The 27,372-nt window shown below is 44.2% G+C and overlaps 1 long non-coding RNA gene across 1 annotated transcript in view; it reads right to left on the bottom strand.

Annotated features, from left to right (window-relative positions):
- Nucleotides 1–1,918: 1,918 nt before the first annotated feature.
- Nucleotides 1,919–27,372, bottom strand: part of LOC128693446 (uncharacterized) — a 64,452-nt gene continuing 38,998 nt past the window's right edge. The window contains exons 2-3 of the long non-coding RNA XR_011393587.1: nt 4,786–4,913; nt 1,919–2,284 (exon numbers count right to left, since the gene is read on the bottom strand). This is a non-coding gene — a long non-coding RNA (uncharacterized lncRNA). The remainder of the gene's footprint in view (nt 2,285–4,785; nt 4,914–27,372) is intronic.

Consider the following 27,372-nt stretch of genomic DNA (forward strand, 5'->3'; position numbering starts at 1 on the left):
CAGTGATTGTTAATGTGACGAGGGTCGCACCACCAGTGATTGTTAATGTGACGAGGGTCGCACCACCAGTGATTGTTAATGTGATGAGGGTCGCACCAACAGTGATTGTTGTGATGAGGGTCGCACCACCAGTGATTGTTAATGTTGTGACGAGGGTCGCACCACCAGTGATTGTTAATGTGACGAGGGTCGCACCACCAGTGATTGTTAATGTGACGAGGGTCGCACCACCAGTGATTGTTAATGTGACGAGGGTCGCACCACCAGTGATTGTTAATGTGACGAGGGTCGCACCACCAGTGATTGTTAATGTGACGAGGGGCGCACCACCAGTGATTGTTAATGTTGTGACGAGGGTCGCACCACCAGTGATTGTTAATGTTGTGACGAGGGTCGCACCACCAGTGATTGTTAATGTGACGACGGTCGCACCACCAGTGATTGTTAATGTGACCAGGGTCGCACCACCAGTGATTGTTAATGTGACAAGGGTTGCACCACCAGTGATTGTTAATGTGACGAGGGTCGCACCACCAGTGATTGTTAATGTGACGAGGGGCTCACCACCAGTGATTGTTAATGTGACGAGGGGCGCATCACCAGTGATTGTTAATGTGACGAGGGTCGCACCACCAGTGATTGTTAATGTTGTGACGAGGGTCGCACCACCAATGACTGTTAATATTGTGACGAGGGTCGCACCACCAGTGATTGTTAATGTTGTGACGAGGGGCGCACCACCAGTGATTGTTAATGTTGTGACGAGAGGCGCACCACCAGTGATTGTTAATGTGACGAGAGGCACACCACCAGTTATTGTCAGTGTTGTGACGAGGGGATCACCGCGAGTGATTGTTAATGTGACGAGGGGTGCACCACCAGTGATTGTTAATGTGACGACGGTCGCACCACCAGTGATTGTTAATGTGACCAGGGTCGCACCACCAGTGATTGTTAATGTGACGAGGGTCGCACCACCAGTGATTGTTAATGTGACGAGGGTCGCACCACCAGTGATTGTTAATGTGACGAGGGTCGCACCACCAGTGATTGTTAATGTGACGAGGGGCTCACCACCAGTGATTGTTAATGTGACGAGGGGCGCACCACCAGTGATTGTTAATGTGACGAGGGTCGCACCACCAGTGATTGTTAATGTGACGAGGGTCGCACCACCAGTGATTGTTAATGTGACGAGGGTCGCACCACCAGTGATTGTTAATGTGACGAGGGGCGCACCACCAGTGATTGTTAATGTGACGAGGGTCGCACCACCAGTGATTGTTAATGTGACGAGGGTCGCACCACCAGTGATTGTTAATGTGACGAGGGGCTCACTACCAGTGATTGTTAATGTGACGAGGGGCGCACCACCAGTGATAATGTGACGAGGGTCGCACCACCAGTGATTGTTAATGTGACGAGGGGCTCACCACCAGTGATTGTTAATGTGACGAGGGGCTTGCCACCAGTGATTGTTAATGTGACGAGGGGCGCACCATCAGTGATTGTTAATGTGACGAGGGTCGCACCACCAGTGATTGTCAGTGAATCCAAAGTAAGAATTTAAAATTTTAAAAGGTGGCCCGGTGGCCTGGTGGCTAAAGCTCCCGCTTCACACACGGAGGGCCCGGGTTCGATTCCCGGCGGGTGGAAACATTCGACACGTTTCCTTACACCTGTTGTCCTGTTCACCTAGCAGCAAATAGGTACCTGGGTGTTAGTCGACTGGTGTGGGTCGCATCCTGGGGGACAAGATTAAGGACCCCAATGGAAATAAGTTAGACAGTCCTCGATGACGCACTGACTTTCTTGGGTTATCCTGGGTGGCTAACCCTCCGGGGTTAAAAATCCGAACGAAATCTTATCTCCTGGCTCGGTTGATAGCGTCCTCAGCTCACACTGAAGGACCGGGGATCGATCCCGGCACGGGTGAAACATTGGGCATCTCTCGTTACACCTGCTATCTCTATTCATCCAGCATTAAGTAGGTACCTGGGTGTTAGCAGGCTGGTGTGGGTGGCATCCTGGGGGACATGTTTGCAAGACCCAAATGGAAATAAGACAGTCCTCGATGACGCACTGACTTTATTGGGTCACGCTGGGTTGCTAACTCTCTCCTGGGTTAAAAATCCTAACAAATCTTAAATCTTATTTAATTAGACGTTAAACTCCTTCGAGGTCATCATCAGGTCATCATCAGGTCATCATCAGGTCATCATCAGGTCATCATCAGGTCATCATCAGGTCATCATCAGGTCATGCGCTGCTCTAGCCTCACCAACTGTAAACATAAAATAATAATAACATAATTCCTTAACTAAGAATATAAAACAGATAACAAACTGTTGTTCTTATGTATTCTAATTCATCGTATTACCTGATTTAAATTTACAGTTAACAGGAAGTTAACCAATATGTTGTCATATTAACCAATATGTTGTCATATATTAACCAATATGTTGTCATATTAACCAATATGTTGTCATATATTAACCAATATGTTGTCATATATTAACCAATATGTTGTCATATATTAACCAATATGTTGTCATATATTAACCAATATGTTGTCATATATTAACCAATATGTTGTCATATATTAACCAATATGTTGTCATATTAACCAATATGTTGTCATATATTAACCAATATGTTGCCATATATTAACCAATGTTGTCATATTAACCAATATGTTGTCATATATTAACCAATATGTTGTCATATATTAACCAATATGTTGTCATATATTAACCAATATGTTGTCATATATTAACCAATATGTTGTCATATATTAACCAATATGTTGTCATATTAACCAATATGTTGTCATATATTAACCAATATGTTGCCATATATTAACCAATGTTGTCATATTAACCAATATGTTGTCATATATTAACCAATATGTTGTCATATATTAACCAATATGTTGTCATATATTAACCAATATGTTGTCATATATTAACCAATATGTTGTCATATATTAACCAATATGTTGTCATATATTAACCAATATGTTGTCATATATTAACCAATACGTTGTCATATATTAACCAATATGTTGTCATATATTAACCAATATGTTGTCATATATTAACCAATATGTTGTCATATATTAACCAATATGTTGTCATATTAACCAATATGTTGTCATATATTAACCAATATGTTGTCATATATTAACCAATATGTTGTCATATATTAACCAATATGTTGTCATATATTAACCAATATGTTGTCATATATTAACCAATATGTTGTCATATATTAACCAATACGTTGTCATATATTAACCAATATGTTGTCATATATTAACCAATATGTTGTCATATATTAACCAATATGTTGTCATATATTAACCAATATGTTGTCATATATTAACCAATACGTTGTCATATATTAACCAATATGTTGTCATATATTAACCAATATGTTGTCATATATTAACCAATATGTTGTCATATATTAACCAATATGTTGTCATATATTAACCAATATGTTGTCATATATTAACCAATATGTTGTCATATATTAACCAATATGTTGTCATATATTAACCAATATGTTGTCATATATTAACCAATATGTTGTCATATATTAACCAATACGTTGTCATATATTAACCAATATGTTGTCATATATTAACCAATATGTTGTCATATATTAACCAATATGTTGTCATATATTAACCAATATGTTGTCATATATTAACCAATATGTTGTCATATATTAACCAATACGTTATCATATATTAACCAATATGTTGTCATATATTAACCAATATGTTGTCATATATTAACCAATATGTTGTCATATATTAACCAATATGTTGTCAAATATTAACCAATATGTTGTCATATATTAACCAATATGTTGTCATATATTAACCAATATGTTGTCATATATTAACCAATATGTTGTCATATATTAACCAATATGTTGTCATATATTAACCAATATGTTGTCATATATTAACCAATACGTTGTCATATATTAACCAATATGTTGTCATATATTAACCAATATGTTGTCATATATTAACCAATATGTTGTCATATATTAACCAATATGTTGTCATATATTAACCAATACGTTGTCATATATTAACCAATATGTTGTCATATATTAACCAATATGTTGTCATATATTAACCAATATGTTGTCATATATTAACCAATATGTTGTCATATATTAACCAATACGTTGTCATATATTAACCAATATGTTGTCATATATTAACCAATATGTTGTCATATATTAACCAATATGTTGTCATATATTAACCAATATGTTGTCATATATTAACCAATATGTTGTCATATATTAACCAATACGTTGTCATATATTAACCAATATGTTGTCATATATTAACCAATACGTTGTCATATATTAACCAATATGTTGTCATATATTAACCAATATGTTGTCATATATTAACCAATATGTTGTCATATATTAACCAATATGTTGTCATATATTAACCAATATGTTGTCATATATCTACTATTATTCCAGTCATGAAACTAGGAGTCCTGAGAGCCTTGTATATTTGCAGTCTGGAATATTTAGGGATGAAAATTACAGTAAGATATTAAACATGGCCACAAAAGTGGTCTGTCTTAGGGATTTTATTGAGAAGATGTTATTGTCAGCTAGGAAGACTTTCTGCAGGACTGAACCTAGGTAGTTGACCCTCAGGAAAATAGTGCTATTTTTACCCTACAAGGAAAATCTACCCAGAGTCCATGAAGAGTTGGGCGATTGACAAACAACTTAGCTTACCTACTGAGTACGTGGGTCGTTCCGCTTCATGTGTTGAAACGTTAGGCATCTTTCCTTACACCTGGTGCCCCTGTTCACTTAGCAGTAAGTAGGTGCCTGGGCGTTAGTCATCTGGTGTGGGTTGCATCCTAGGGGTGATAGTATACCTTAGGCCTGGGCTTTGAAATGAGATGAGGTACGATAACAGCTTTTATCCTGTAAAACTGATTTAGTGTAAGAAAAAATCACTATAAATATTGTTTTTAAAATAAAATGGGACACTGAAACACAAGCTGATTAAGAATACACCATCCCACAGAGTCGGGGGTGTTTACAGATGCCTTGTACTCCGTCCCCGCTCTCATCTGTGGGAAAGACAGGTAATCCACTGAAAACTATACAAGCCCAATATCAGTATTCAAGTATTACAACACAGGAGTCGAATGAGTCTTCAACCATGTAAGTTCTCACACTCGTCCTCTAAGCTGGGCAGCAGGTCAGGTCATTGTACCCATCAGTTCCATCATTGAAAGAAACATGATGGTCATGCACTGTAACACTTGACTCATGGGTTATAAAAACTCGACAATCATACACAATCTTAAGTAAGGGTGCCGTACAAAATCGCCAGATTGCTAATTATGCAATGTGGTTTCATGAGTTATCGGTCAGGTAGGGAATGTGGTTTCATGAGTTATCGGTCAGGTAGGGAATGTGGTTTCATGAGTTATCGGTCAGGTAGGGAATAATGTGGTTTCATGAGTTATCGGTCAGGTAGGGAATGTGGTTTCATGAGTTATCGGTCAGGTAGGGAATGTGGTTTCATGAGTTATCGGTCAGGTAGGGAATGTGGTTTCATGAGTTATCGGTCAGGTAGGGAATAATGTGGTTTCATGAGTTATCGGTCAGGTAGGGAATAATGTGGTTTCATGAGTTATCGGTCAGATAGGGAATGGTGGCAACAGACCACTCTCTCCCAACGCGTCCTGCACGTTTTGACGCACTGCCTGTCTTAGTAATCCTGGGTGGCTTTACCTCCGGGCTTAAAAATCCAACAAAATCTTATCTCACGTGTTGTATCACTTTACATTGGGAATTGCTAATAGTGGATCGGGTGTAGCTGCAATGCTATTTAGGTCGTTGTTCGGTTGGTAACGCTCTCGTCTCACATACTGAGTATCCATGGTCCAATCCCCAACATAGTTGTAAACGTTAGGCATGTTTCTTTACACCTGCTGTCCCTGTTCACCTAGCAGTATGTACCTGGGTGGTAGTCAACTGGTGTGGGTTGCATCCTGGGGGACAAGATTGAAGGACACCAATAGAAATAAGACAGACAGTCGCCGATGACGCACTGACTTTCTTCGGTTATCCTAGGTGGCTAACTCTCCGGGTTAAAAATCTCAACATATCGTCTTGTCATTGTAATTGTAATTTGTATTTTTCACATTTTCTTTTACGAGGGTAGACTGATAGAAATTAAAACCACGGTAAAAAGGTGAGGAAATCAATTAGTAATGTCAGTTTAATAGGGAGGTTTCAGGAGAACATTATTTAATCCATCTCTGATAATTTTCAATAGTCATGAGGTGTCGACAGGTGGGAAATAAGAAATTACTCAGACTCTGGTGGCTAAAGCTCTCGCTTCACACGGTGAGGGTCTGAGTTCGATTCCCAGTCAGGGTGGAAACATTGGGCGTGTTTCTTTACACCTGTTGTCTATGTTCACCTATCAGTAAATAGGTACCTGGTTGTTAGTCGACTGGTGTGGGTCGCATCCTGGGACACTGACCTAATTTGCCCGAAGTGCTCTGCATATAGTAGTATGTCATAGATGTCAGCTAGGACTGTATACCTTGTACATGTACTTGTAGTAAATAAAGATTTATTATTATTATTATTATTATTATTATTATTATTATTATTATTATTATTATTATTAAATACTCGTGAATATCTTGATATTCTGAAATATATTCAAATACCCAAGAATGTGTAAACTAACACTGAAGCAAGCTAGACAAGTATGAGATAAAGATATTTAGTAACACTCAAAGCCTTTCAGGAATATCTGGAAATATTTGTGACTTATTAGAAATACTCAGGTATCATAGATACTTATGAATAAATAAACCCACAGTGACAGTTTCGTGTACTGAGCAGAGGTGACCGGGATGTGATGAGGAATATTCAGGGTATTATTATCTGTAGTAAAGTTCTTGCACAACTATGTATCATGTTCAAATAAAAGTTATTATTAATATTTAAGTAGTGTCCACCAGCACATATTTCTGGAACATTTTGGAAACTTGTGGTAGTAGTAGGAGGTGACAAGCAATTATACCAGTTTCTTAAATTACTCCAAAGTTCCATACAAAACTAAATCTTTTCTGACATAGGTCACATAGCCATTTAATAAATATAGTTTCATAAAGATGCTAGATTGGTTGATAGTGTTTTGATGCGGTTTTGGACGGTCTGTCCAGTGTTCATATTGTTCTCTATTTTGCATTCTGAATACTTTGGGAAGTTCCCAAACCCCACATGGGGAAGGGGGGGGTGGGTCAGAGGGGGTGGAGGGGGCGAGGGGGACCTTGACACACACTCTTTCAAGGGACAATCCATGTGTCAGACACATCCCTACCTCTGAGAGAATCTTTCTCCTCAACCTATCTCCGGCAACACTTGTAACATTACATAGCCTGAGTCTATGGTATTTCAAACAGTAGGAGAACAAAATTAGTACCAAAGCTTCCATGGCCACGTATGTGCTTGCAACAAAGGCATCATGTCAAGTGGTACTCTGGACACCTGATATCTAAAGCATTGATGGCCAAGTAGACTAAGGCGTCTCGAAATTTTGATGGACTTCTCGGGAGGCGTGCTAAAATATCGGGGGTTCAATCCCCAACTAGCGCAAAATATTTGTATATATAGCAGAATTTAGCTGAAAAAATTATGTTAGGTTAGATGAGGTTTCTAAGTTAGGTTTAGCCCAAAAAATACGTTTGTTAATATTTTCATTGAAAAAAATTATCAATCCAAGTTCAGCCTATTTGTCAAATTGGATCATTAGGCACAACACACACACACACACACACACACACACACACACACACACACACACACACACACACACACACACACACACACAGTGTGTGTGCAAGCCGGGTATGTGATACCTCACATAACCGGCCTGCCATTATCCAAACCTTGCCAATATCCGAACAGGCCCTGGAAAAGGGCAAAATTCTAAAATTATTACCGAAACATCCGAACAGCAATTCACATACGGCAGAAGGCTCATCATGGCTGTATCAGAGTTATGTTCTTGCCACCAAATATGATATCACTCATCCAGCCCATGGACCAGGGTGTGATTGTGGCTTTTAAGAGGCTATATCTCCGAAGATTCATGGAGGATGTGATGGTGGTAATTGACGAAAAAGGCCGAGATGTGGGAGCCTTGACCCTGGGCAACCTTAAAAAGTACAACCTGCGCATCATCATTCATAACCTCGCCCAGGCCTGGAATGATGTCCCGCCACCAACCCTCGCCTGGGTAAAAAACACTCTTCGGATGGCTGGTAACTTATAATTATGAGTACTAAAGGAGGAGTGCCAAGCCTGACCTGTCTTCTCTCTTACACCTCGTCTAAAACTACTCGTACCAAGCTCAGAGGGCAAATGGCATTCAAACATCATGCTATGGTCAGCAGAATGACTCAATAATGGTCAGTGATCACGAAGGGAGATGGTGAATCAGTAATGGTTGTATGAGTCACATACTACTGACACTACTGGTAACTGATACTACTGAGAGCTCGGCGACACTAACATATGGCATCCCGACATACAGCTGATGCAAACTAGAGGCAACAGGCATACTGCTCTGGGCTGATTCTGTACAATGTCAAAGTGCACAACAGTTGAACATTATAACTGTACATGAGGATATTATTAGAATGGAAGCTAATATAATGGAACTTATTACAAGGTTTGATATATCACAATTCATAATTAATAGACTCAATGATGGGATTATACAATAAAAGTGATAAAAAAAAATTGATCGATCAATCTGTATTCATGCGATCTATGGATTCTGAGGAAGGATATGTGCAAAGAAAGAAGTGTTTAACATAAAAGGCAGACTTGGTGCACTCAAATCTAGACTGTTAAATCTCAGAATTCAGAGAGAACGTGAACCCCCCAAAAATTTCTTGAATATTAATAAGTTGATATTGTAGCAGACAGTAGAAATACACTTTAAACTATATTATTCATCTATACAGGTTATTTACATTTAACCCCAACTCTGCGAGGGTGAGATTTACACATGCAGAATGGGTATCATCTCTGGGAGGATCAAACTCTGTTGCAATGGCTAACTCATGTCGTGGTTGAGGCAGATCTGAACTGGTATTTACAAATGATACTTGAGGATTTCTCAGTACTTGTCATTTACAGAGTCAGGAGGATTGTCAGTCTGTTACATTAGTCTGAGTAGGAACATCATCATCTTCACATACTAACTTCATATGATCTAAATGTGAATCTTTATACTGACCAGTACTAATTTTTCTAACTTTATTCTTATTGCCATGGATATATTCAACTCGATAAGGACCAACAAACTTTTGGTCGAGCTTAGGCATTGCAGATGTTTTGTTAAAGTTAGTCAGCATAACTCTCGAACCTACTTTAATTTTGGTTGGCTTTGCTTGAGTATTAGTGACTTGTAAATTCTGCTGTTGATTTGTGAAGTGTTTCACGGATTCTTCTAAAAACACTTTGAGCGAAGCTGGTACGAGTTGCTATGAAATCATCAGGGTTGTAATTTGGTTTTGGGTTAGAATATAACAACTCATGGCAAATGTTTATCTACACCATACAATGCATAATATGGAGTGTCACCTATAGAAGCAATGTAAGTAGAATTGATTGCACATTGAACAGCAGGTATAACTTCATCCCAAGTTTCACTCTTGGGATTGATAGTGGCTCTCAAACATCAAGTACTTTCTTTAGTTCTTTCCACTAACCCATTACTAGCAGGATAGTGAGGGACATGGTAGATTTAGAGATCTTGTACAAAGTACACAATTTTTCAAGAATCTCATACAGAATTCATCTCCATTATTGGTTACTAGGGACTTAGGAGTCATATGCCTGCAGATGATACATTCTTTAAATGCTTTAGCTACTGTCTCGGCAGTCTTATCTGCAATAGGAACTGACTCACAATATCTGGTGAAATGATCTGTCATAACACACAAATGTTTGTTGCCCTGGAGGGAACATTGGAAATTAGTTAACAGATCTAGCGCAACTCTTTCTCTTGGTTCGGTGGTAGTTGGATACACCTGGATTGGATTAGGACCATTAACATTGCCTTTATGTTGCATGCAGACACTACATTTCTTAACATACTCAGAAATATCAGTTGCCATACGAAGCCAAAAGCATTTCAGTCTGGCTTGCTTTACAGAACGATCTGTACCAGGGTGCACAACACCTGGTACATCGTGAACTAGCTGTAAGGCTACATTCACTAGTGACTGGAATTACTAACTGGTATACCCGTCTGCTAGGAGTACCCAGCTCAGCTGTTCAATACAGTAATTCTTGGTTCGTGACAAAGTCACTGATGGGTGCTGGTGGCTTCACAGTCAAAATAAGATCTTCCTGGAGCAGGAATTGAATTACACCAGACCACATGGTATCTGTTCATTGAGCATTATTTACATCTTCGGCAGTAAATGGAGGGTTTGCAGTTACTATACTAACATGTCACAATAAAGCATCTGCGACTACATTTGACTTGCCAGGTAAGTGTTCAAAGGTGGGATTGAACTCTGGGATAGTCAGGGTCCATCTGGCTAACCTTCCAGTAGGTTGTTTGTTCTGGGATAAAGGTATCAGTGGAGCATGGTCTGTCAAGACATGAACAGAGTACTGATATATAATGTCTCAGAAGTGCTTTAAAGACCACACTTTTGCTAAAACTTCTTGCTCAGTTACTGTATAATTATGTTCAGCCTTTGTAAGGACTCGGCTAACAAATGCAACTGTGTTGTACCTGCCATCAGTCTTTTGAGCTAGTACGGCACTTATGCCAATTGAACTAGCATCATTTGTCAGATAGAAAGGCTTAGAAAAATCTTGAAATTTAAAAATTGGAGCAGATGTTAGCTTTTCTTTGAGAGTTTGGAATGCTCTTTCTTGACGGAAGGTCCAAACGAAAGGAGCATCTTTCTTAAGCAACTCAGAGGAGCAGCTGTGGAAGAAAAATTGGCAATGAAAGATCTATTAAAACCTGCTAAGCCCACAAAGCTTCAACATCAGCATCAGCAGTTTTGGGAGATGGAAAATTTAATACTGCAGTTACTGTACTTTGGTCAGTAATAATCCCTCTATGAGTGACTACGTGGCCAAGAAACTTGATTTCTGATCTGAAAAATTGACATTTAAACAGTTTGATCTTTAAATTGGCTTCTTCAAGCTTACAAAGTACTACACCAAGGCTTCTCAGGTGTGTATCCATGTCTTCAGACATGACGATTACGTCATCTAAGTACACCTTAAGTGCATTACCTATGAGGCCTCTAAAGATATTAGTCATGAGCCTCAAAAATGTGATAGGTGAAGATTGTAAACCGTAGGCCATACGGAGGAAGTGATAATGACCTGTAGGAGTGGAAAATGGGATTAGCTCTTAGCTGTCCTTATGAAGAGGGACTTACCAAAACCTTTGTAACAAGTCCAGGGTTGAAAAGACTTTGTTATCTATGATGTTATGTAAAAGGTCACCAAGTACAGAAAGTGGGAAGTGATCTGGAATAGTTTTCGCATTTAACTTCCTAAAGTCAATCACTGGGCGCCAAGTACCATCCTTCCTAGTTACTAGGATCAAGGGTGCATTCCAGGGTGAATTACTAGGTATGATAACTCAATCATCAAGCATCTGATTGATCAGTTCTTCTGCGACAGCAACTTGTGAATGAGGCATTCTGTATGCAGGTATATAAATAGGTCTGGTACCAGGTTCAAGTGGGATATGATGGGACAATAAGTTTGTTATACCCATCTTCTCACCTTCATGTGATTGATCCAGTTATTGATTTTGATGGATTCAAGGCGAAAGATTTCCATCGCCAGTTACTCAAGGCTGGGGAAAAACTGCAGAAGACGATGTGCAGGACTGGCTAAAGTGCAACGAAGACGACCCTGGTGTGCAATCTCTGACGAATGCAGAGATTGCAGAATCAGTGTTGCACCGGGAACATTCCGAATGTGACGACGACGAGAATGATCCAATGTCTCCAAGACCAAAAACATGAGCATCATGGGCAGGTGTCGAAACACTTTTGGAGTATTTGGAGCAGCCACTCTCCACAGCCCATTTGAAAAGTTATGGTTCTGTGGTCTGTGAAATCCGGGAGGCTGTTATAGACGACGTTGAATTAGTTTTTAAACCTACAACGCCGTCGCAGATGGCGATATGACGGGGTACGGATGGCGATATGACGATAGTGATGCGCATTTTTTACCCCTCACGTATCCGGAAAATACACGTTTCCGAACCGGTCTCGGCCCATATAGTTCGGATATGAGAGGTATCACTGTATATAACATTTGGTTACATATTGAGGATGATTGAAGTGATAGTTATGCCTCCACACATTCCCACTCACAAATTAATGCCCACTCAGGTAATGGGAACAATACTCGGCCAGAGAGAATATCAGAATCGTCTCTTTGCAACATACAGTGTACGTGATATGTTCATATGCTTTTCTAAAAATGAATCTACACCATTAATTAATATTTTAGATTTGTTGATTGAAGTTGTTTTTCATAGTTCGAAAGAAGTGTAAGACATTTCTGCATTAAGTTGCGGTGTGGGAAGGTCATTGACCTTTTTTGGACCTTGTGCAAAATGACCTTTATCCTTGTAGTAGCAGGTGAATGAGTGAGGGATGTGAGGAAGTGAAAGAGGAATGACAGGTACTTTGTCACATTTATATTGAATATGAGACCTACTCTCGCTCACACAGGTGTTAGGGACCAACACATACCCACACAGGTGTTAGGGACCAACACATTCCCACACGGTTGTTAGGAACCAACACACGCCCGCACAGGTGTCAGTGACCAACACACGCCCACACAGGTGTTAGTGACCAACACACACCCACACAGGAATTAGAGACCAATACACGCCGATACAGGTATTAGGAACCAGCACAGACCCACACAGCTGTTAAGGACCATCACACACCTCCATAGGTGTTATGAACCAACACACACTCTCACAGGTCGTAGGGACCATCACACACCCACACAGGTGTTACAAACCACCACACACTCACAATTGTGTTATGGACCAACACACGCCCACACAGGTGTTAAGGACCAGCACATGCCAACACAGGTGTTATTGACCAACACACCCATACAGGTGTTAGGGACCAACATACACCAACAGAGGTGTTAGTGACCAATACACACCCACACAGGTGTTACTGACCAACACACACCCACACAGGTATTTGGGACCAACACACACCTACACAGGTGTTAGTGACTGATAAACACACACTCAAACAGGTGTTAGTGACCAATAAACACACACCCACACAAGTCTTAGTGACCAATAAACAAAAATCCACACAGGTATTAGTGACCAATAAACACACGCCCACACACGTCTTAGTGACCAATAAACACCCACCCACACAGGTCTTAGTGACCAATAAACTCATCCACACAGGTATTAGTGACCAATAAACACACGCCCACAGTCTTAATGACCAATAAACACACCCACACAGGTGTTAGTGACCAATAAACACACATCCACACAGGTATTAGTGACCAATAAACACACGCCCACACAGGTGTTATTGACCAATAAACAAACACCCACATACATTCCGAGATGATAGCTGGACACCAACACACACATACATACATTCATACATTCATTACTTTATGAAGGGATACGGCAAAGCTCCTGGAGCTCTGGGAGTGTGTACCCAGTAGCAGTCAGTGAAGAGGCTGGACCAGGAGCTGTGAATCGACCTCTGAAACCACAAATAAGCGAGTACAAATAGGTGAGTACACACACACAAACTGTGACTCGACTCGTACAACCACACACAGATGTTGAAGTGTAATACACTCACATGTCCACACAAGTGTTTGAGACCAGCACACACACACACACACACACATATATATATATATATATATATACACACACACACACACACACACACACATACACACACACACACAAGGACAGGATGTTCCAGGGAGGGGACACAGAAACAAGAGGCCACAATTGGAAGTTGAAGACACAAATGAGTCAGAGAGATAGTAGGAAGTATTTCTTCAGTCATAGAGTTGTAAGGCAGTGGAATAGCCTAGAAAATGACGTAGTGGAGGCAGGAACCATACACAGTTTTAAGACGAGGTTTGATAAAGCTCATGGAGCGGGGAGAGAGAGGGTCTAGTAGCAACCGGTGAAGAGGCGGGGCCAGGAGCTAGGACTCGACCCCTGCAACCACAAATAGGTGAGTACAAATAGGTGAGTACACACACACACACACACACACACACACACACACACACCCTGTTCGCAGATGATGTGAAGTTAATGAGAAGAATTAAATCAGATGAGGATCAGGCAGGACTTCAAAGAGACCCGGACAGGCTGGACACGTGGTCCAGCAACTGGCTTCTTGAATTCAACACTGCCAAATGCAAAGTCATGAAGATTGGAGAAGGGCAAAGAAGACCCCAGACAGAGTATAGGCTAGGTGGACAAAGACTGCAAACCTCACTCAAGGGGAAAGATCTTGGGGTGACCATAACACCGAGCACGTCTTCAGAGGCACACATCAACCAGATAACTGCTGCAGCATATGGGCGCCTGGCAAACCTGAGAACAGCGTTCCGACATTTTAGTAAGGAATCGTTCAAAACACTGTGCACTGTGTACGTCAGACCCATACTGAAGTATGCAGCACCAGTTTGGAGCCCACACCTATTCAAGCACGTCAAGAAGCTAGAGAAAGTACAAAGGTTTGCAACAAGGCTAGTTCCGGAGCTCAGGGAAATGTCCTACGATGAAAGATTGGGGGAGATCGGACTGACGACACTGGAGGACAGGGGAGACATGATAACTACATACAATATTCTGCTTGGAATAGATAAGGTGGACAGAGACAGGATGTTCCAGAGAGGGGACACAGAAACAAGGGGTCACAATTGGATGATGAAGACTGAAGTCACTCAGTCTGACGGGTTATCCCAGGTTCTCTACACATATGCTGCTATGTATGATAATTCTATGTAACTGTATTTGTGTATACCTGAATAAACTTACTTACTTACTTACTTACTATTCTTCAGTCATAGAGTTGTCAGGAAGTGGAATATCCTAGCAAGTGATGTAGTGGAGGCAGGAACCATACATAGCTTTAAGACGAGGTATGACAAAGCTCAGGAAGCAGAGTGAGAGAGAGAGAGAGAGAGAGAGAGATAAGATAAGATAAGATAAGATTTCGTTCGGATTTTTAACCCCGGAGGGTTAGCCACCCAGGATAACCCAAAAAAGTCAGTTCGTCATCGAGGACTGTCTAACTTATTTCCATTGGGGTCCTTAATCTTGTCCCCCAGGATGCGACCCACACCAGTCGACTAACACCCAGGTACCTATTTGCTGCTAGGTGAACAGGACAACAGGTGTAAGGAAACGTGTCGAAATATTTCCACCCGCCGGGAATCGAACCCGGGCCCTCCGTGTGTGAAGCGGGAGCTTTAGCCACCAGGCCACCGGGCCTAATAACGATCAGTGAAGAGGGGGGACCAGGAGCTGAGTCTCGACCCCTGCAACCACAATTAGGTGAGTACACACGATAAAATCAAGGAAATCATTCTAGATTGAGACAGATGAGTGGATTCAATTAATTTACTTTTAAAAAGGCTTTTGGTAGCGTTCCTGTGAGAGATCAATCTGGTGACTGCAAACCACAGCAGCTGTGCAAGGTAAATGATTTTAATGGCGAGCAGGGTTCCTATTTACAAGAATATGCTGAAGAATGATAGCATGAATAAAATGAATGACACCATGAATGACACCACGAATGACACCACGAATGACACCACGAATGACACCACGAATGACTCCATGGATGCCACCAGACCCCATGGCCTGGTGGCAAAAGCTCCTGCTTCACACGGTGAAGGGTCAGGGTTCGATTCCCGGCGAAGGGGTGGAAACATCGGACGTGTTTCCTTACACCTGTTGTCTATGTTCACCCATCAGTAAAATGGGTACCTGGGTGTTAGTGGACTGGTGTGGGTCGCATCCTGGGACAAACTGATCTAATTTGCCCGAAATGCTCTACATAACAAGCAGCTTTCTGTGTAGTAGTATGTCATTAATGTCAGCTAGGACTGTATACCTTGTACATGTACTTGTAGAAAATAAAGATTATTATTATTATTATTATTATTATTATTATTATTATTATTATTATTATTATTATTATTAATGATGCCATGAATGACACCATGAATGATACCATGAATGACACCATGAATGATACCATGAATGATACCATGAGTGATACCATGAATGATACCATGAATGATACCATGAATGATACCATGAATGACACCATGAATGACACCATGAATGACACCATGAATGACACCATGAATGATACCATGAGTGATACCATGAGTGATACCATGAATGATACCATGAATGATACCATGAATGATACCATGAATGACACCATGAATGACACCATGAATGACACCATGAATGATACCATGAGTGATACCATGAGTGATACCATGAGTGATACCATGAATGATACCATGAATGATACCATGAATGATACCATGAGTGATACCATGAATACCATGAATGACACTATCAACAGCACCATGAATGACACCATCAACAGCACCATGAATGACACCATCAACAGCACCATGAATGACACCATCAACAGCACCATGAATGACACCATCAACAGCACCATGAATGACACCATCAACAGCACCATGAATGACACCATCAACAGCACCATGAATGACACCATGGGTTGTCACAAGTGTCACTAGAGGTGCTACAGAGATCACTACTACTTCGAAACACCCAAATTCAGTTTCAGATTTTAACTTACAAAAAGTTACAATAGACACAGATAAGAGAATAACACAAACATAATGTGCACACTAACAGTTTACAAAGTCCGTCTTTATAATCCAACAAATTACGTTCCAAAAGGTAAGAAATAAATAAAGAAGTGGCGGTAGAGAGGAAAGTGAGAAGAGGCAACACATATAATACGAACTGTGAGTTGAAATATTGGATGAAACAACGAGAAGCTGCCAGCCACACTTGTCTAACTTTACAAAACAACATTTAGAAATGTAGATGATGGAAATAAATGGTATAAAATACAGACACAATGGAAATATAAACACAAATGCAATATAAACACAAATCGCAATTCACACAACCATTTAATTAACTACAGAAACTCAAGACTTATAGCCACAGAAGACAACACTCAATACAGAAGAATCCTGGAATCATCGCTTATCTCTATAACCAACAATTTCAACCAGAACAATGGCTTCTATAACATAGCTGAACCACTCGCCAAGAAACTTCTTCATCGCTATCCCACATAAGAACATAGAACACTGCAGAAGGTCTACTCACAACTTGTCCAATATCCCCGCCTAGCTACCCAAGACTCTATAACCCCACCCGGTAGATCATCAGATGCAGCATTCTTCACCTGACCTCAACATTCTGAACCTGGCAATATAAACACAAGTGCAGTATAATGTGATCCTTTATTGACTACGTTTCGCCCACACAGTGGGCTTTTTCAAGTCACAAACAGAACTACCTGGGGTGGAAGGAACGCGAGTATTTAATACGCGAGTATTAAATACTCGCGTTCCTTCCACCCCAGGTAGATCCGTGTGTGACTTGAAAAAGCCCACTGTGTGGGCGAAACGTTGTCAATAAAGGATCATATTATACTGCATTTGTGTTTATATTTCCAATGTAGATGATAAGATGCTGGAAAAACTGTTCTCACATGTCAGACTAAACTGGAATGTGTTGCGTTGGGCATATGTTGTCAACACCTGACATACACATGTGAAGATGTCAGATATAAACCTTCAAAACGAGTCATGATATAAGCTCAGACCTTAAAATATAATTTTCGAAGAAAGGCTGATGATAACAGTGGATATGAGGGAAAGATAATTTATTAAGAACCAGAGTCACTGTTAGAAAACTGTGGTGTAAAATAGTTATAAGAGGAACCAGCGACTGCTACACTCACTCCAGACTTTAAAAACCTTAACAGAGGTTCATTTAGTACATTATACATAACATAGATTAAGCCCAGCCTGGAGTATGATGCATCAACACGGTGCCCATACCATGTAAAGTATATAATGAACCAGAGAAGACCAGCGACGTAACCAGATTATGAGCAGATGATAGACTGATAACGATGAACTAGGAAGAGCACCAAGGAACTAAGCCTAACAACCCTAGAAGAACAGGATTAAGGGGGGATATGATGATATAAAAAATACTCAGAGGATTAGAGTAGATAAGGACAGGTTATTTGATATGCAAGAAGAGAGTCAGGCGACACAGATGATAGACACATCAGTCTCAGGCGCTGTTAGTGCTACACTAGACCTGCTTCCTAACCTATTTTGGGCAGCGGTCAGCACCAGTGGTCAGAAACTTACTAAAGGTGTTCTCATCTTATTTCTGATTTTCTCCATACATAGGCTCTTTTTTGAATAGTTAAAAATAATAAAGTTATTGATTTTTTTCCAGTTTTTCTATTTAAATAAGAGGACTTTACATTCAGTCTTTATATTCACTTTGGGTTATCGCCCCCCCCCCCCCGAGGAAATACTCCCACACCCCTACGGGTGGCGAGCTTCCCCTGTTAAGCGCTGCACTAGGTGAAGGTTGGATCATATCTGCTACATCTCTCACTGGTTCTGGACATCATCGTCCCCGCTACATCAGTGGTTCTGGGCATCATCGTCCCCGCTACATCTCTCAGTGGTTCTGGACATCATCGTCCCCGCTACATCAGTGGTTCTGGGCATCATCGTCCCCGCTACATCAGTGGTTCTGGGCATCATCGTCTCCGCTACATCAGTGGTTCTGGACATCATCGTCTCCGCTACATCAGTGGTTCTGGGCATCATCGTCCCCGCTACATCAGTGGTTCTGGACATCATCGTCTCCGCTACATCAGTGGTTCTGGGCATCATCGTCCCCGCTACATCAGTGGTTCTGGGCATCATCGTCTCCGCTACATCAGTGGTTCTGGACATCATCGTCTCCGCTACATCAGTGGTTCTGGGCATCATCGTCTCCGCTACATCAGTGGTTCTGGACATCATCGTCTCCGCTACATCAGTGGTTCTGGGCATCATCGTCCCCGCTACATCTCTCAGTGGTTCTGGGCATCATCGTCCCCGCTACATCAGTGGTTCTGGGCATCATCGTCCCCGCTACATCAGTGGTTCTGGACATCATCGTCTCCGCTACATCAGTGGTTCTGGGCATCATCGTCCCCGCTACATCAGTGGTTCTGGGCATCATCGTCCCCGCTACATCTCTCAGTGGTTCTGGACATCATCGTCCCCGCTACATCAGTGGTTCTGGGCATCATCGTCCCCGCTACATCAGTGGTTCTGGGCATCATCGTCCCCGCTACATCTCTCAGTGGTTCTGGACATCATCGTCCCCGCTACATCAGTGGTTCTGGGCATCATCGTCCCCGCTACATCAGTGGTTCTGGGCATCATCGTCCCCGCTACATCTCTCAGTGGTTCTGGACATCATCGTCTCCGCTACATCAGTGGTTCTGGGCATCATCGTCCCCGCTACATCAGTGGTTCTGGGCATCATCGTCCCCGCTACATCAGTGGTTCTGGGCATCATCGTCCCCGCTACATCAGTGGTTCTGGGCATCATCGTCCCCGCTACATCAGTGGTTCTGGACATCATCGTCCCCGCTACATCTCTCAGTGGTTCTGGGCATCATCGTCCCCGCATCATCTCTCAGTGGTTCTGGGCATCATCGTCCCCGCATCATCTCTCAGTGGTTCTGGGCATCATCGTCCCCGCTACATCTCTCAGTGGTTCTGGGCATCATCGTCCCCGCTACATCTCTCAGTGGTTCTGGGCATCATCGTCCCCGCTACATCTCTCAGTGGTTCTGGGCATCATCGTCCCCGCTACATCTCTCAGTGGTTCTGGGCATCATCGTCCCCGCTACATCAGTGGTTCTGGGCATCATCGTCCCCGCTACATCAGTGGTTCTGGGCATCATCGTCCCCGCTACATCTCTCAGTGGTTCTGGGCATCATCGTCCCCGCAACATCTCTCAGTGGTTCTGGGCATCATCGTCCCCGCTACATCAGTGGTTCTGGGCATCATCGTCCCCGCTACATCTCTCAGTGGTTCTGGGCATCATCGTCCCCGCTACATCAGTGGTTCTGGGCATCATCGTCCCCGCTACATCAGTGGTTCTGGGCATCATCGTCCCCGCTATCTCTCAGTGGTTCTGGGCATCATCGTCCCTGCTACATCTCTCAGTGGTTCTGGGCATCATCGTCCCCGCTACATTAGTGGTTCTGGGCATCATCGTCCCCGCTATCTCTCAGTGGTTCTGGACATCCTCGTCCCCACTACATCAGTGGTTCTGGACATCATCGTCCCCGCTACATCAGTGGTTCTGGGCATCATCGTCCCCACTACATCAGTGGTTCTGGGCATCATCGTCCCCGCTACATCAGTGGTTCTGGGCATCATCGTCCCCGCTACATCAGTGGTTCTGGGCATCATCGTCCCCGCTACATCAGTGGTTCTGGGCATCATCGTCCCCACTACATCTCTCAGTGGTTCTGAGCATCATCGTCCCCGCAACATCTCTCAGTGGTTCTGGGCATCATCGTCCCCGCTACATCAGTGGTTCTGGGCATCATCGTCCCCGCATCATCTCTCAGTGGTTCTGGGCATCATCGTCCCCGCTACATCAGTGGTTCTGGGCATCATCGTCCCCGCTACATCAGTGGTTCTGGGCATCATCGTCCCCGCTACATCAGTGGTTCTGGGCATCATCGTCCCCGCTACATCAGTGGTTCTGGGCATCATCGTCCCCGCATCATCTCTCAGTGGTTCTGGGCATCATCGTCCCCGCTACATCTCTCAGTGGTTCTGGGCATCATCGTCCCCGCTACATCAGTGGTTCTGGGCATCATCGTCCCCGCATCATCTCTCAGTGGTTCTGGGCATCATCGTCCCCGCTACATCAGTGGTTCTGGGCATCATCGTCCCCGCTACATCAGTGGTTCTGGGCATCATCGTCCCCGCTACATCAGTGGTTCTGGGCATCATCGTCCCCGCTACATCAGTGGTTCTGGGCATCATCGTCCCCGCATCATCTCTCAGTGGTTCTGGGCATCATCGTCCCCTCTACATCTCTCAGTGGTTCTGGACATCATCGTCCCCGCTACATCTCTCAGTGGTTCTGGGCATCATCGTCCCCGCTACATCAGTGGTTCTGGACATCATCGTCTCCGCTACATCAGTGGTTCTGGGCATCATCGTCCCCGCTACATCAATGGTTCTGGGCATCATCGTCCCCGCAACATCTCTCAGCGGTTCTGGGCATCATCGTCCCCGCAACATCTCTCAGCGGTTCTGGGCATCATCGTCCTCGCTACATCTCTCAGTGGTTCTGGGCATCATCGTCCCCGCAACATCTCTCAGTGGTTCTGGGCATCATCGTCCCCGCAACATCTCTCTGTGGTTCTGGGCATCATCGTCCCCGCTACATCAGTGGTTCTGGGCATCATCGTCCCCGCTACATCTCTCAATGGTTCTGGGCATCATCGTCCCCGCTACATCAATGGTTCTGGGCATCATCGTCCCCACTACATCTCTCAGTGGATCTGGGCATCATCGTCCCCGCTATATCAGTGGTTCTGGGCATCATCGTCCCTGCTACATCTCTCAGTGGTTCTGGGCATCATCGTCCCCGCTACATTAGTGGTTCTGGGCATCATCGTCCCCGCTACATCTCTCAGTGGTTCGGGGCATCATTGTCCCCGCTACATCTCTCAGTGGTTCTGGACATAATCGTCCTCCCTACATCAGTGGTTCTGGACATCATCGTCCCCGCTACATCAGTGGTTCTGGACATCATCGTCCCCACTACATCAGTGGTTCTGGACATCATCGTCCCCGCTACATCAATGGTTCTGGACATCATCGTCCCCGCTACATCAGTGGTTCTGGACATCATCGTCCCCGCTACATCTCTCAGTGGTTCTGGACATCATCGTCCCCGCTACATCAGTGGTTCTGGACATCATCGTCCCCGCTACATCTCTCAGTGGTTCTGGGCATCATCGTCCCCGCTACATCTCTCAGTGGTTCTGGACATCATCGTCCCCGCTACATCAGTGGTTCTGGACATCATCGTCCCCGCTACATCAGTGGTTCTGGACATCATCGTCCCCGCTACATCAGTGGTTCTGGACATCATCGTCCCCGCTACATCAGTGGTTCTGGACATCATCGTCCCCGCTACATCAGTGGTTCTGGGCATCAACGTCCCCGCTACATCTCTCAGTGTTTCTGGGCATCATCGTCCCCGCTACATCTCTCAGTGGTTCTGGGCATCATCGTCCCCGCTACATCTCTCAGTGGTTCTGGACATCATCGTCCCCGCTACATCAGTGGTTCTGGACATCATCGTCCCCGCTACATCAGTGGTTCTGGACATCATCGTCACTGCTACATCAGTGGTTCTGGGCATCATCGTCTCCGCTACATCAGTGGTTCTGGACATCATCGTCCCCGCTATGTCAGTGGTTCTGGACATCATCGTCCCCGCTACATCAGTGGTTCTGGACATCATCGTCACCGCTACATCAGTGGTTCTGGGCATCATCGTCCCCGCTACATCAGTAGTTCTGGACATCGTCTCCGCTACATCAGTGGTTCTGGGCATCATCGTCCCCGCTACATCAGTGGTTCTGGACATCATCGTCCCCGCTACATCTCTCAGTGGTTCTGGACATCATCGTCTCCGCTACATCATTGGTTCTGGACATCATCGTCCCCGCTACATCAGTGGTTCTGGACATCATCGTCTCCGCTACATCATTGGTTCTGGACATCATCGTCCCCGCTACATCAGTGGTTCTGGACATCATCGTCCCCGCTACATCTCTCAGTGGTTCTGGACATCATCGTCTCCGCTACATCATTGGTTCTGGACATCATCGTCTCCGCTACATCATTGGTTCTGGACATCATCGTCTCCGCTACATCAGTGGTTCTGGGCATCATCGTCCCCGCTACATCAGTGGTTCTGGACATCATCGTCCCCGCTACATCAGTGGTTCTGGACATCATCGTCCCCACTACATCAGTGGTTCTGGACATCATCGTCTCCGCTACATCAGTGGTTCTGGACATCATCGTCCCCGCTACATCAGTGGTTCTGGACATCATCGTCTCCGCTACATCAGTGGTTCTGGACATCATCGTCTCCGCTACATCAGTGGTTCTGGACATCATCGTCTCCGCTACATCAGTGGTTCTGGACATCATCGTCCCCGCTACATCAGTGGTTCTGGACATCATCGTCCCCGCTACATCAGTGGTTCTGGACATCATCGTCTCCGCTACATCAGTGGTTCTGGACATCATCGTCCCCGCTACATCAGTGGTTCTGGACATCATCGTCCCCGCTACATCTCTCAGTGGTTCTGGGCATTATCGTCCCCGCTACATCAGTGGTTCTGGACATCATCGTCTCCGCTACATCAGTGGTTCTGGACGTCATCGTCCTCGCTACATCAGTGGTTCTGGACATCATCGTCCTCGCTACATCAGTGGTTCTGGACATCATCGTCCTCGCTACATCAGTGGTTCTGGACATCATCGTCTCCGCTACATCAGTGGTTCTGGACATCATCGTCCCCGCTACATCAGTGGTTCTGGACATCATCGTCCTCGCTACATCAGTGGTTCTGGACATCATCGTCCTCGCTACATCAGTGGTTCTGGACATCATCGTCCTCGCTACATCAGTGGTTCTGGACATCATCGTCTCCGCTACATCAGTGGTTCTGGACGTCATCGTCCTCGCTACATCAGTGGTTCTGGACATCATCGTCTCCGCTACATCAGTGGTTCTGGACGTCATCGTCCTCGCTACATCAGTGGTTCTGGACGTCATCGTCCTCGCTACATCAGTGGTTCTGGACATCATCGTCTCCGCTACATCAGTGGTTCTGGACATCGTCTCCGCTACATCAGTGGTTCTGGACATCGTCTCCGCTACATCAGTGGTTCTGGACATCGTCTCCGCTACATCAGTGGTTCTGGACATCATCGTCTCCGCTACATCAGTGGTTCTGGACATCATCGTCTCCGCTACATCAGTGGTTCTGGACATCATCGTCTCCGCTACATCAGTGGTTCTGGACATCGTCTACCAGTGGTTCTGGACATCATCGCTACATCAATGGTTCTGGACATCATCGTCTCCGCTACATCAGTGGTTCTGGACATCATCGTCTCCGCTACATCAGTGGTTCTGGACATCATCGTCTCCGCTACATCAGTGGTTCTGGACATCATCGTCTCCGCTACATCAGTGGTTCTGGACATCATCGTCTCCGCTACATCAGTGGTTCTGGACATCATCGTCTCCGCTACATCAGTGGTTCTGGACATCATCGTCTCCGCTACATCAGTGGTTCTGGACATCATCGTCTCCGCTACATCAGTGGTTCTGGACATCATCGTCTCCGCTACATCAGTGGTTCTGGACATCATCGTCTCCGCTACATCAGTGGTTCTGGACATCATCGTCTCCGCTACATCAGTGGTTCTGGACATCATCGTCTCCGCTACATCAGTGGTTCTGGACATCATCGTCCCCACTACATCGCTACATCAGTGGTTCTGGACATCATCGTCTCCGCTACATCAGTGGTTCTGGACATCATCGTCTCCGCTACATCAGTGGTTCTGGACATCATCGTCTCCGCTACATCAGTGGTTCTGGACATCATCGTCTCCGCTACATCAGTGGTTCTGGACATCATCGTCTCCGCTACATCTCTCAGGAATAAGAATAAAACAATAAAACAAGTACATAAAGTAGTTTCAGTGAACTATAAATGCTAGTCGAAATTTATAAGATTTCCCTCATCCTGTCAGAGTGCAAAATATTTAACAGGTTCCTGTTTTACACTCGTCTGACAGGATGTTAGTACCTCCCTGTGTGACTGCTGTCTATCAGCCTAATACGTGTCGAAAGCAAACTACATACACAGTTTCAAGAACCGGTATGACCGGGTCCTGGCCTGCTAACGGGATTTAAGAAGGGGAGCCAGGAGCTGTGTATCGACCCTTGCAAACACAGCTGAGTGCATCCAACCACATATTCTTGATGCAAATTATAATTGTGAGGTAAAAGCAACGGAAATGATGCAGTAAGTGTAGACCTTTCAACTCCGCCCCCCCCCGTCTCTCTCTCTCTCTCACACACACACACACACACACACACACACACACACACACACACACACACACACACACACACACAAACACACACACACACACACACACACACACACACACACACACAAACACACACACACACACACACACACACACACACACACACACACACACACACACACACACACTGAAGAAGAAACTGCTAAGGGACATCGATACCTCAAAGGCAATGGGACCGGACAACATCTCCCCGTGGGTCCTTAGAGAGGGAGCAGATATGTTGTGCGTGCCACTTGCCACAATCTTCAACACATCCCTGGAAACTGGGCAACTACCTGAGGTATGGAAGACGGCAAATGTAGTTCCCATTTTTAAAAAAGGAGACAGAAAAGAGGCACTAAACTATAGACCTGTGTCATTGACGTGTATAGTATGCAAAATTATGGAGAAGATTGTCAGGAGGAGAGTGGTGGAGCACCTGGAACGGAACAGGGGTATAAATGCCAACCAGCACGGATTCACGGAAGGCAAATCCTGTGTCACAAACCTTCTGGAGTTTTATGATAAAATAACAGAAGTAAGACAAGAGAGAGAGGGGTGGGTTGATTGCATCTTCTTGGACTGCAAGAAGGCCTTTGACACAGTTCCTCACAAGAGATTAGTGCAGAAGCTAGAGCATCAGGCGCATATAACAGGAAGGGCACTGCAATGGATCAGAGAATACCGGACAGGGAGGCAACAACGAGTCATGGTACGTAATGATGTATCACAGTGGGCACCTGTGACGAGCGGGGTCCCACAGGGGTCGGTCCTAGGACCAGTGCTATTTTTGGTATATGTGAACGACATGACGGAAGGGTTGGATTCAGAAGTGTCCCTGTTTGCAGATGATGTGAAGTTAATGAGGAGAATTAAATCTGATGAAGACCAGGCAGGACTTCAAAGAGACCTGGACAGACTGGACACCTGGTCCAGCAAATGGCTTCTCGAATTTAATCCTGCCAAATGCAAAGTCATGAAGATAGGGGAAGGGCACAGAAGACCACAGACAGAGTATAGGCTAGGTGGCCAAAGACTGCAAACCTCACTCAAGGAGAAAGATCTTGGGGTGAGTATAACACCGAGCATGTCTCCGGAAGCACACATCAATCAGATAACTGCTGCAGCATATGGGCGCCTGGCAAACCTGAGAACAGCATTCCGATACCTTAGTAAGGAATCATTCAAGACACTGTACACCGTGTATGTCAGGCCCATACTGGAGTATGCAGCACCTGTTTGGAACCCGCACTTGATAAAGCACGTCAAGAAACTAGAGAAAGTACAAAGGTTTGCGACAAGGTTAGTTCCAGAGCTAAGGGGAATGTCCTATGAAGAAAGATTAAGGGAAATCGGCCTGACGACACTGGAGGACAGGAGGGTCAGGGGAGACATGATAACGACATATAAAATACTGCGTGGAATAGACAAGGTGGACAAAGACAGGATGTTCCAGGGAGGGGACACAGAAACAAGAGGCCACAATTGGAAGTTGAAGACACAAATGAGTCAGAGAGATAGTAGGAAGTATTTCTTCAGTCATAGAGTTGTAAGGCAGTGGAAAAGCCTAGAAAATGACGTAGTGGAGGCAGGAACCATACACAGTTTTAAGACGAGGTTTGATAAAGCTCATGGAGCGGGGAGAGGGAGGGCCCAGTAGCAACCGGTGAAGAGGCGGGGCCAGGAGCTAGGACTCGACCCCTGCAACCACAAATAGGTGAGTACAAATAGGTGAGTACACACACACACACAAACACACACACACACACACACACACACACACACACACACACACACACACACACACACACACACACACACACACACACACACACACACACACACACACACACACACACACACACACACACACACACACACACACACACACACACACACACACACACACACACAAACACACACACACACAA

The sequence above is a fragment of the Cherax quadricarinatus genome, chromosome 57 (genome assembly GCF_038502225.1).
Source record: "Cherax quadricarinatus isolate ZL_2023a chromosome 57, ASM3850222v1, whole genome shotgun sequence".
Taxonomy (NCBI): Eukaryota; Metazoa; Arthropoda; class Malacostraca; order Decapoda; family Parastacidae; genus Cherax; species Cherax quadricarinatus.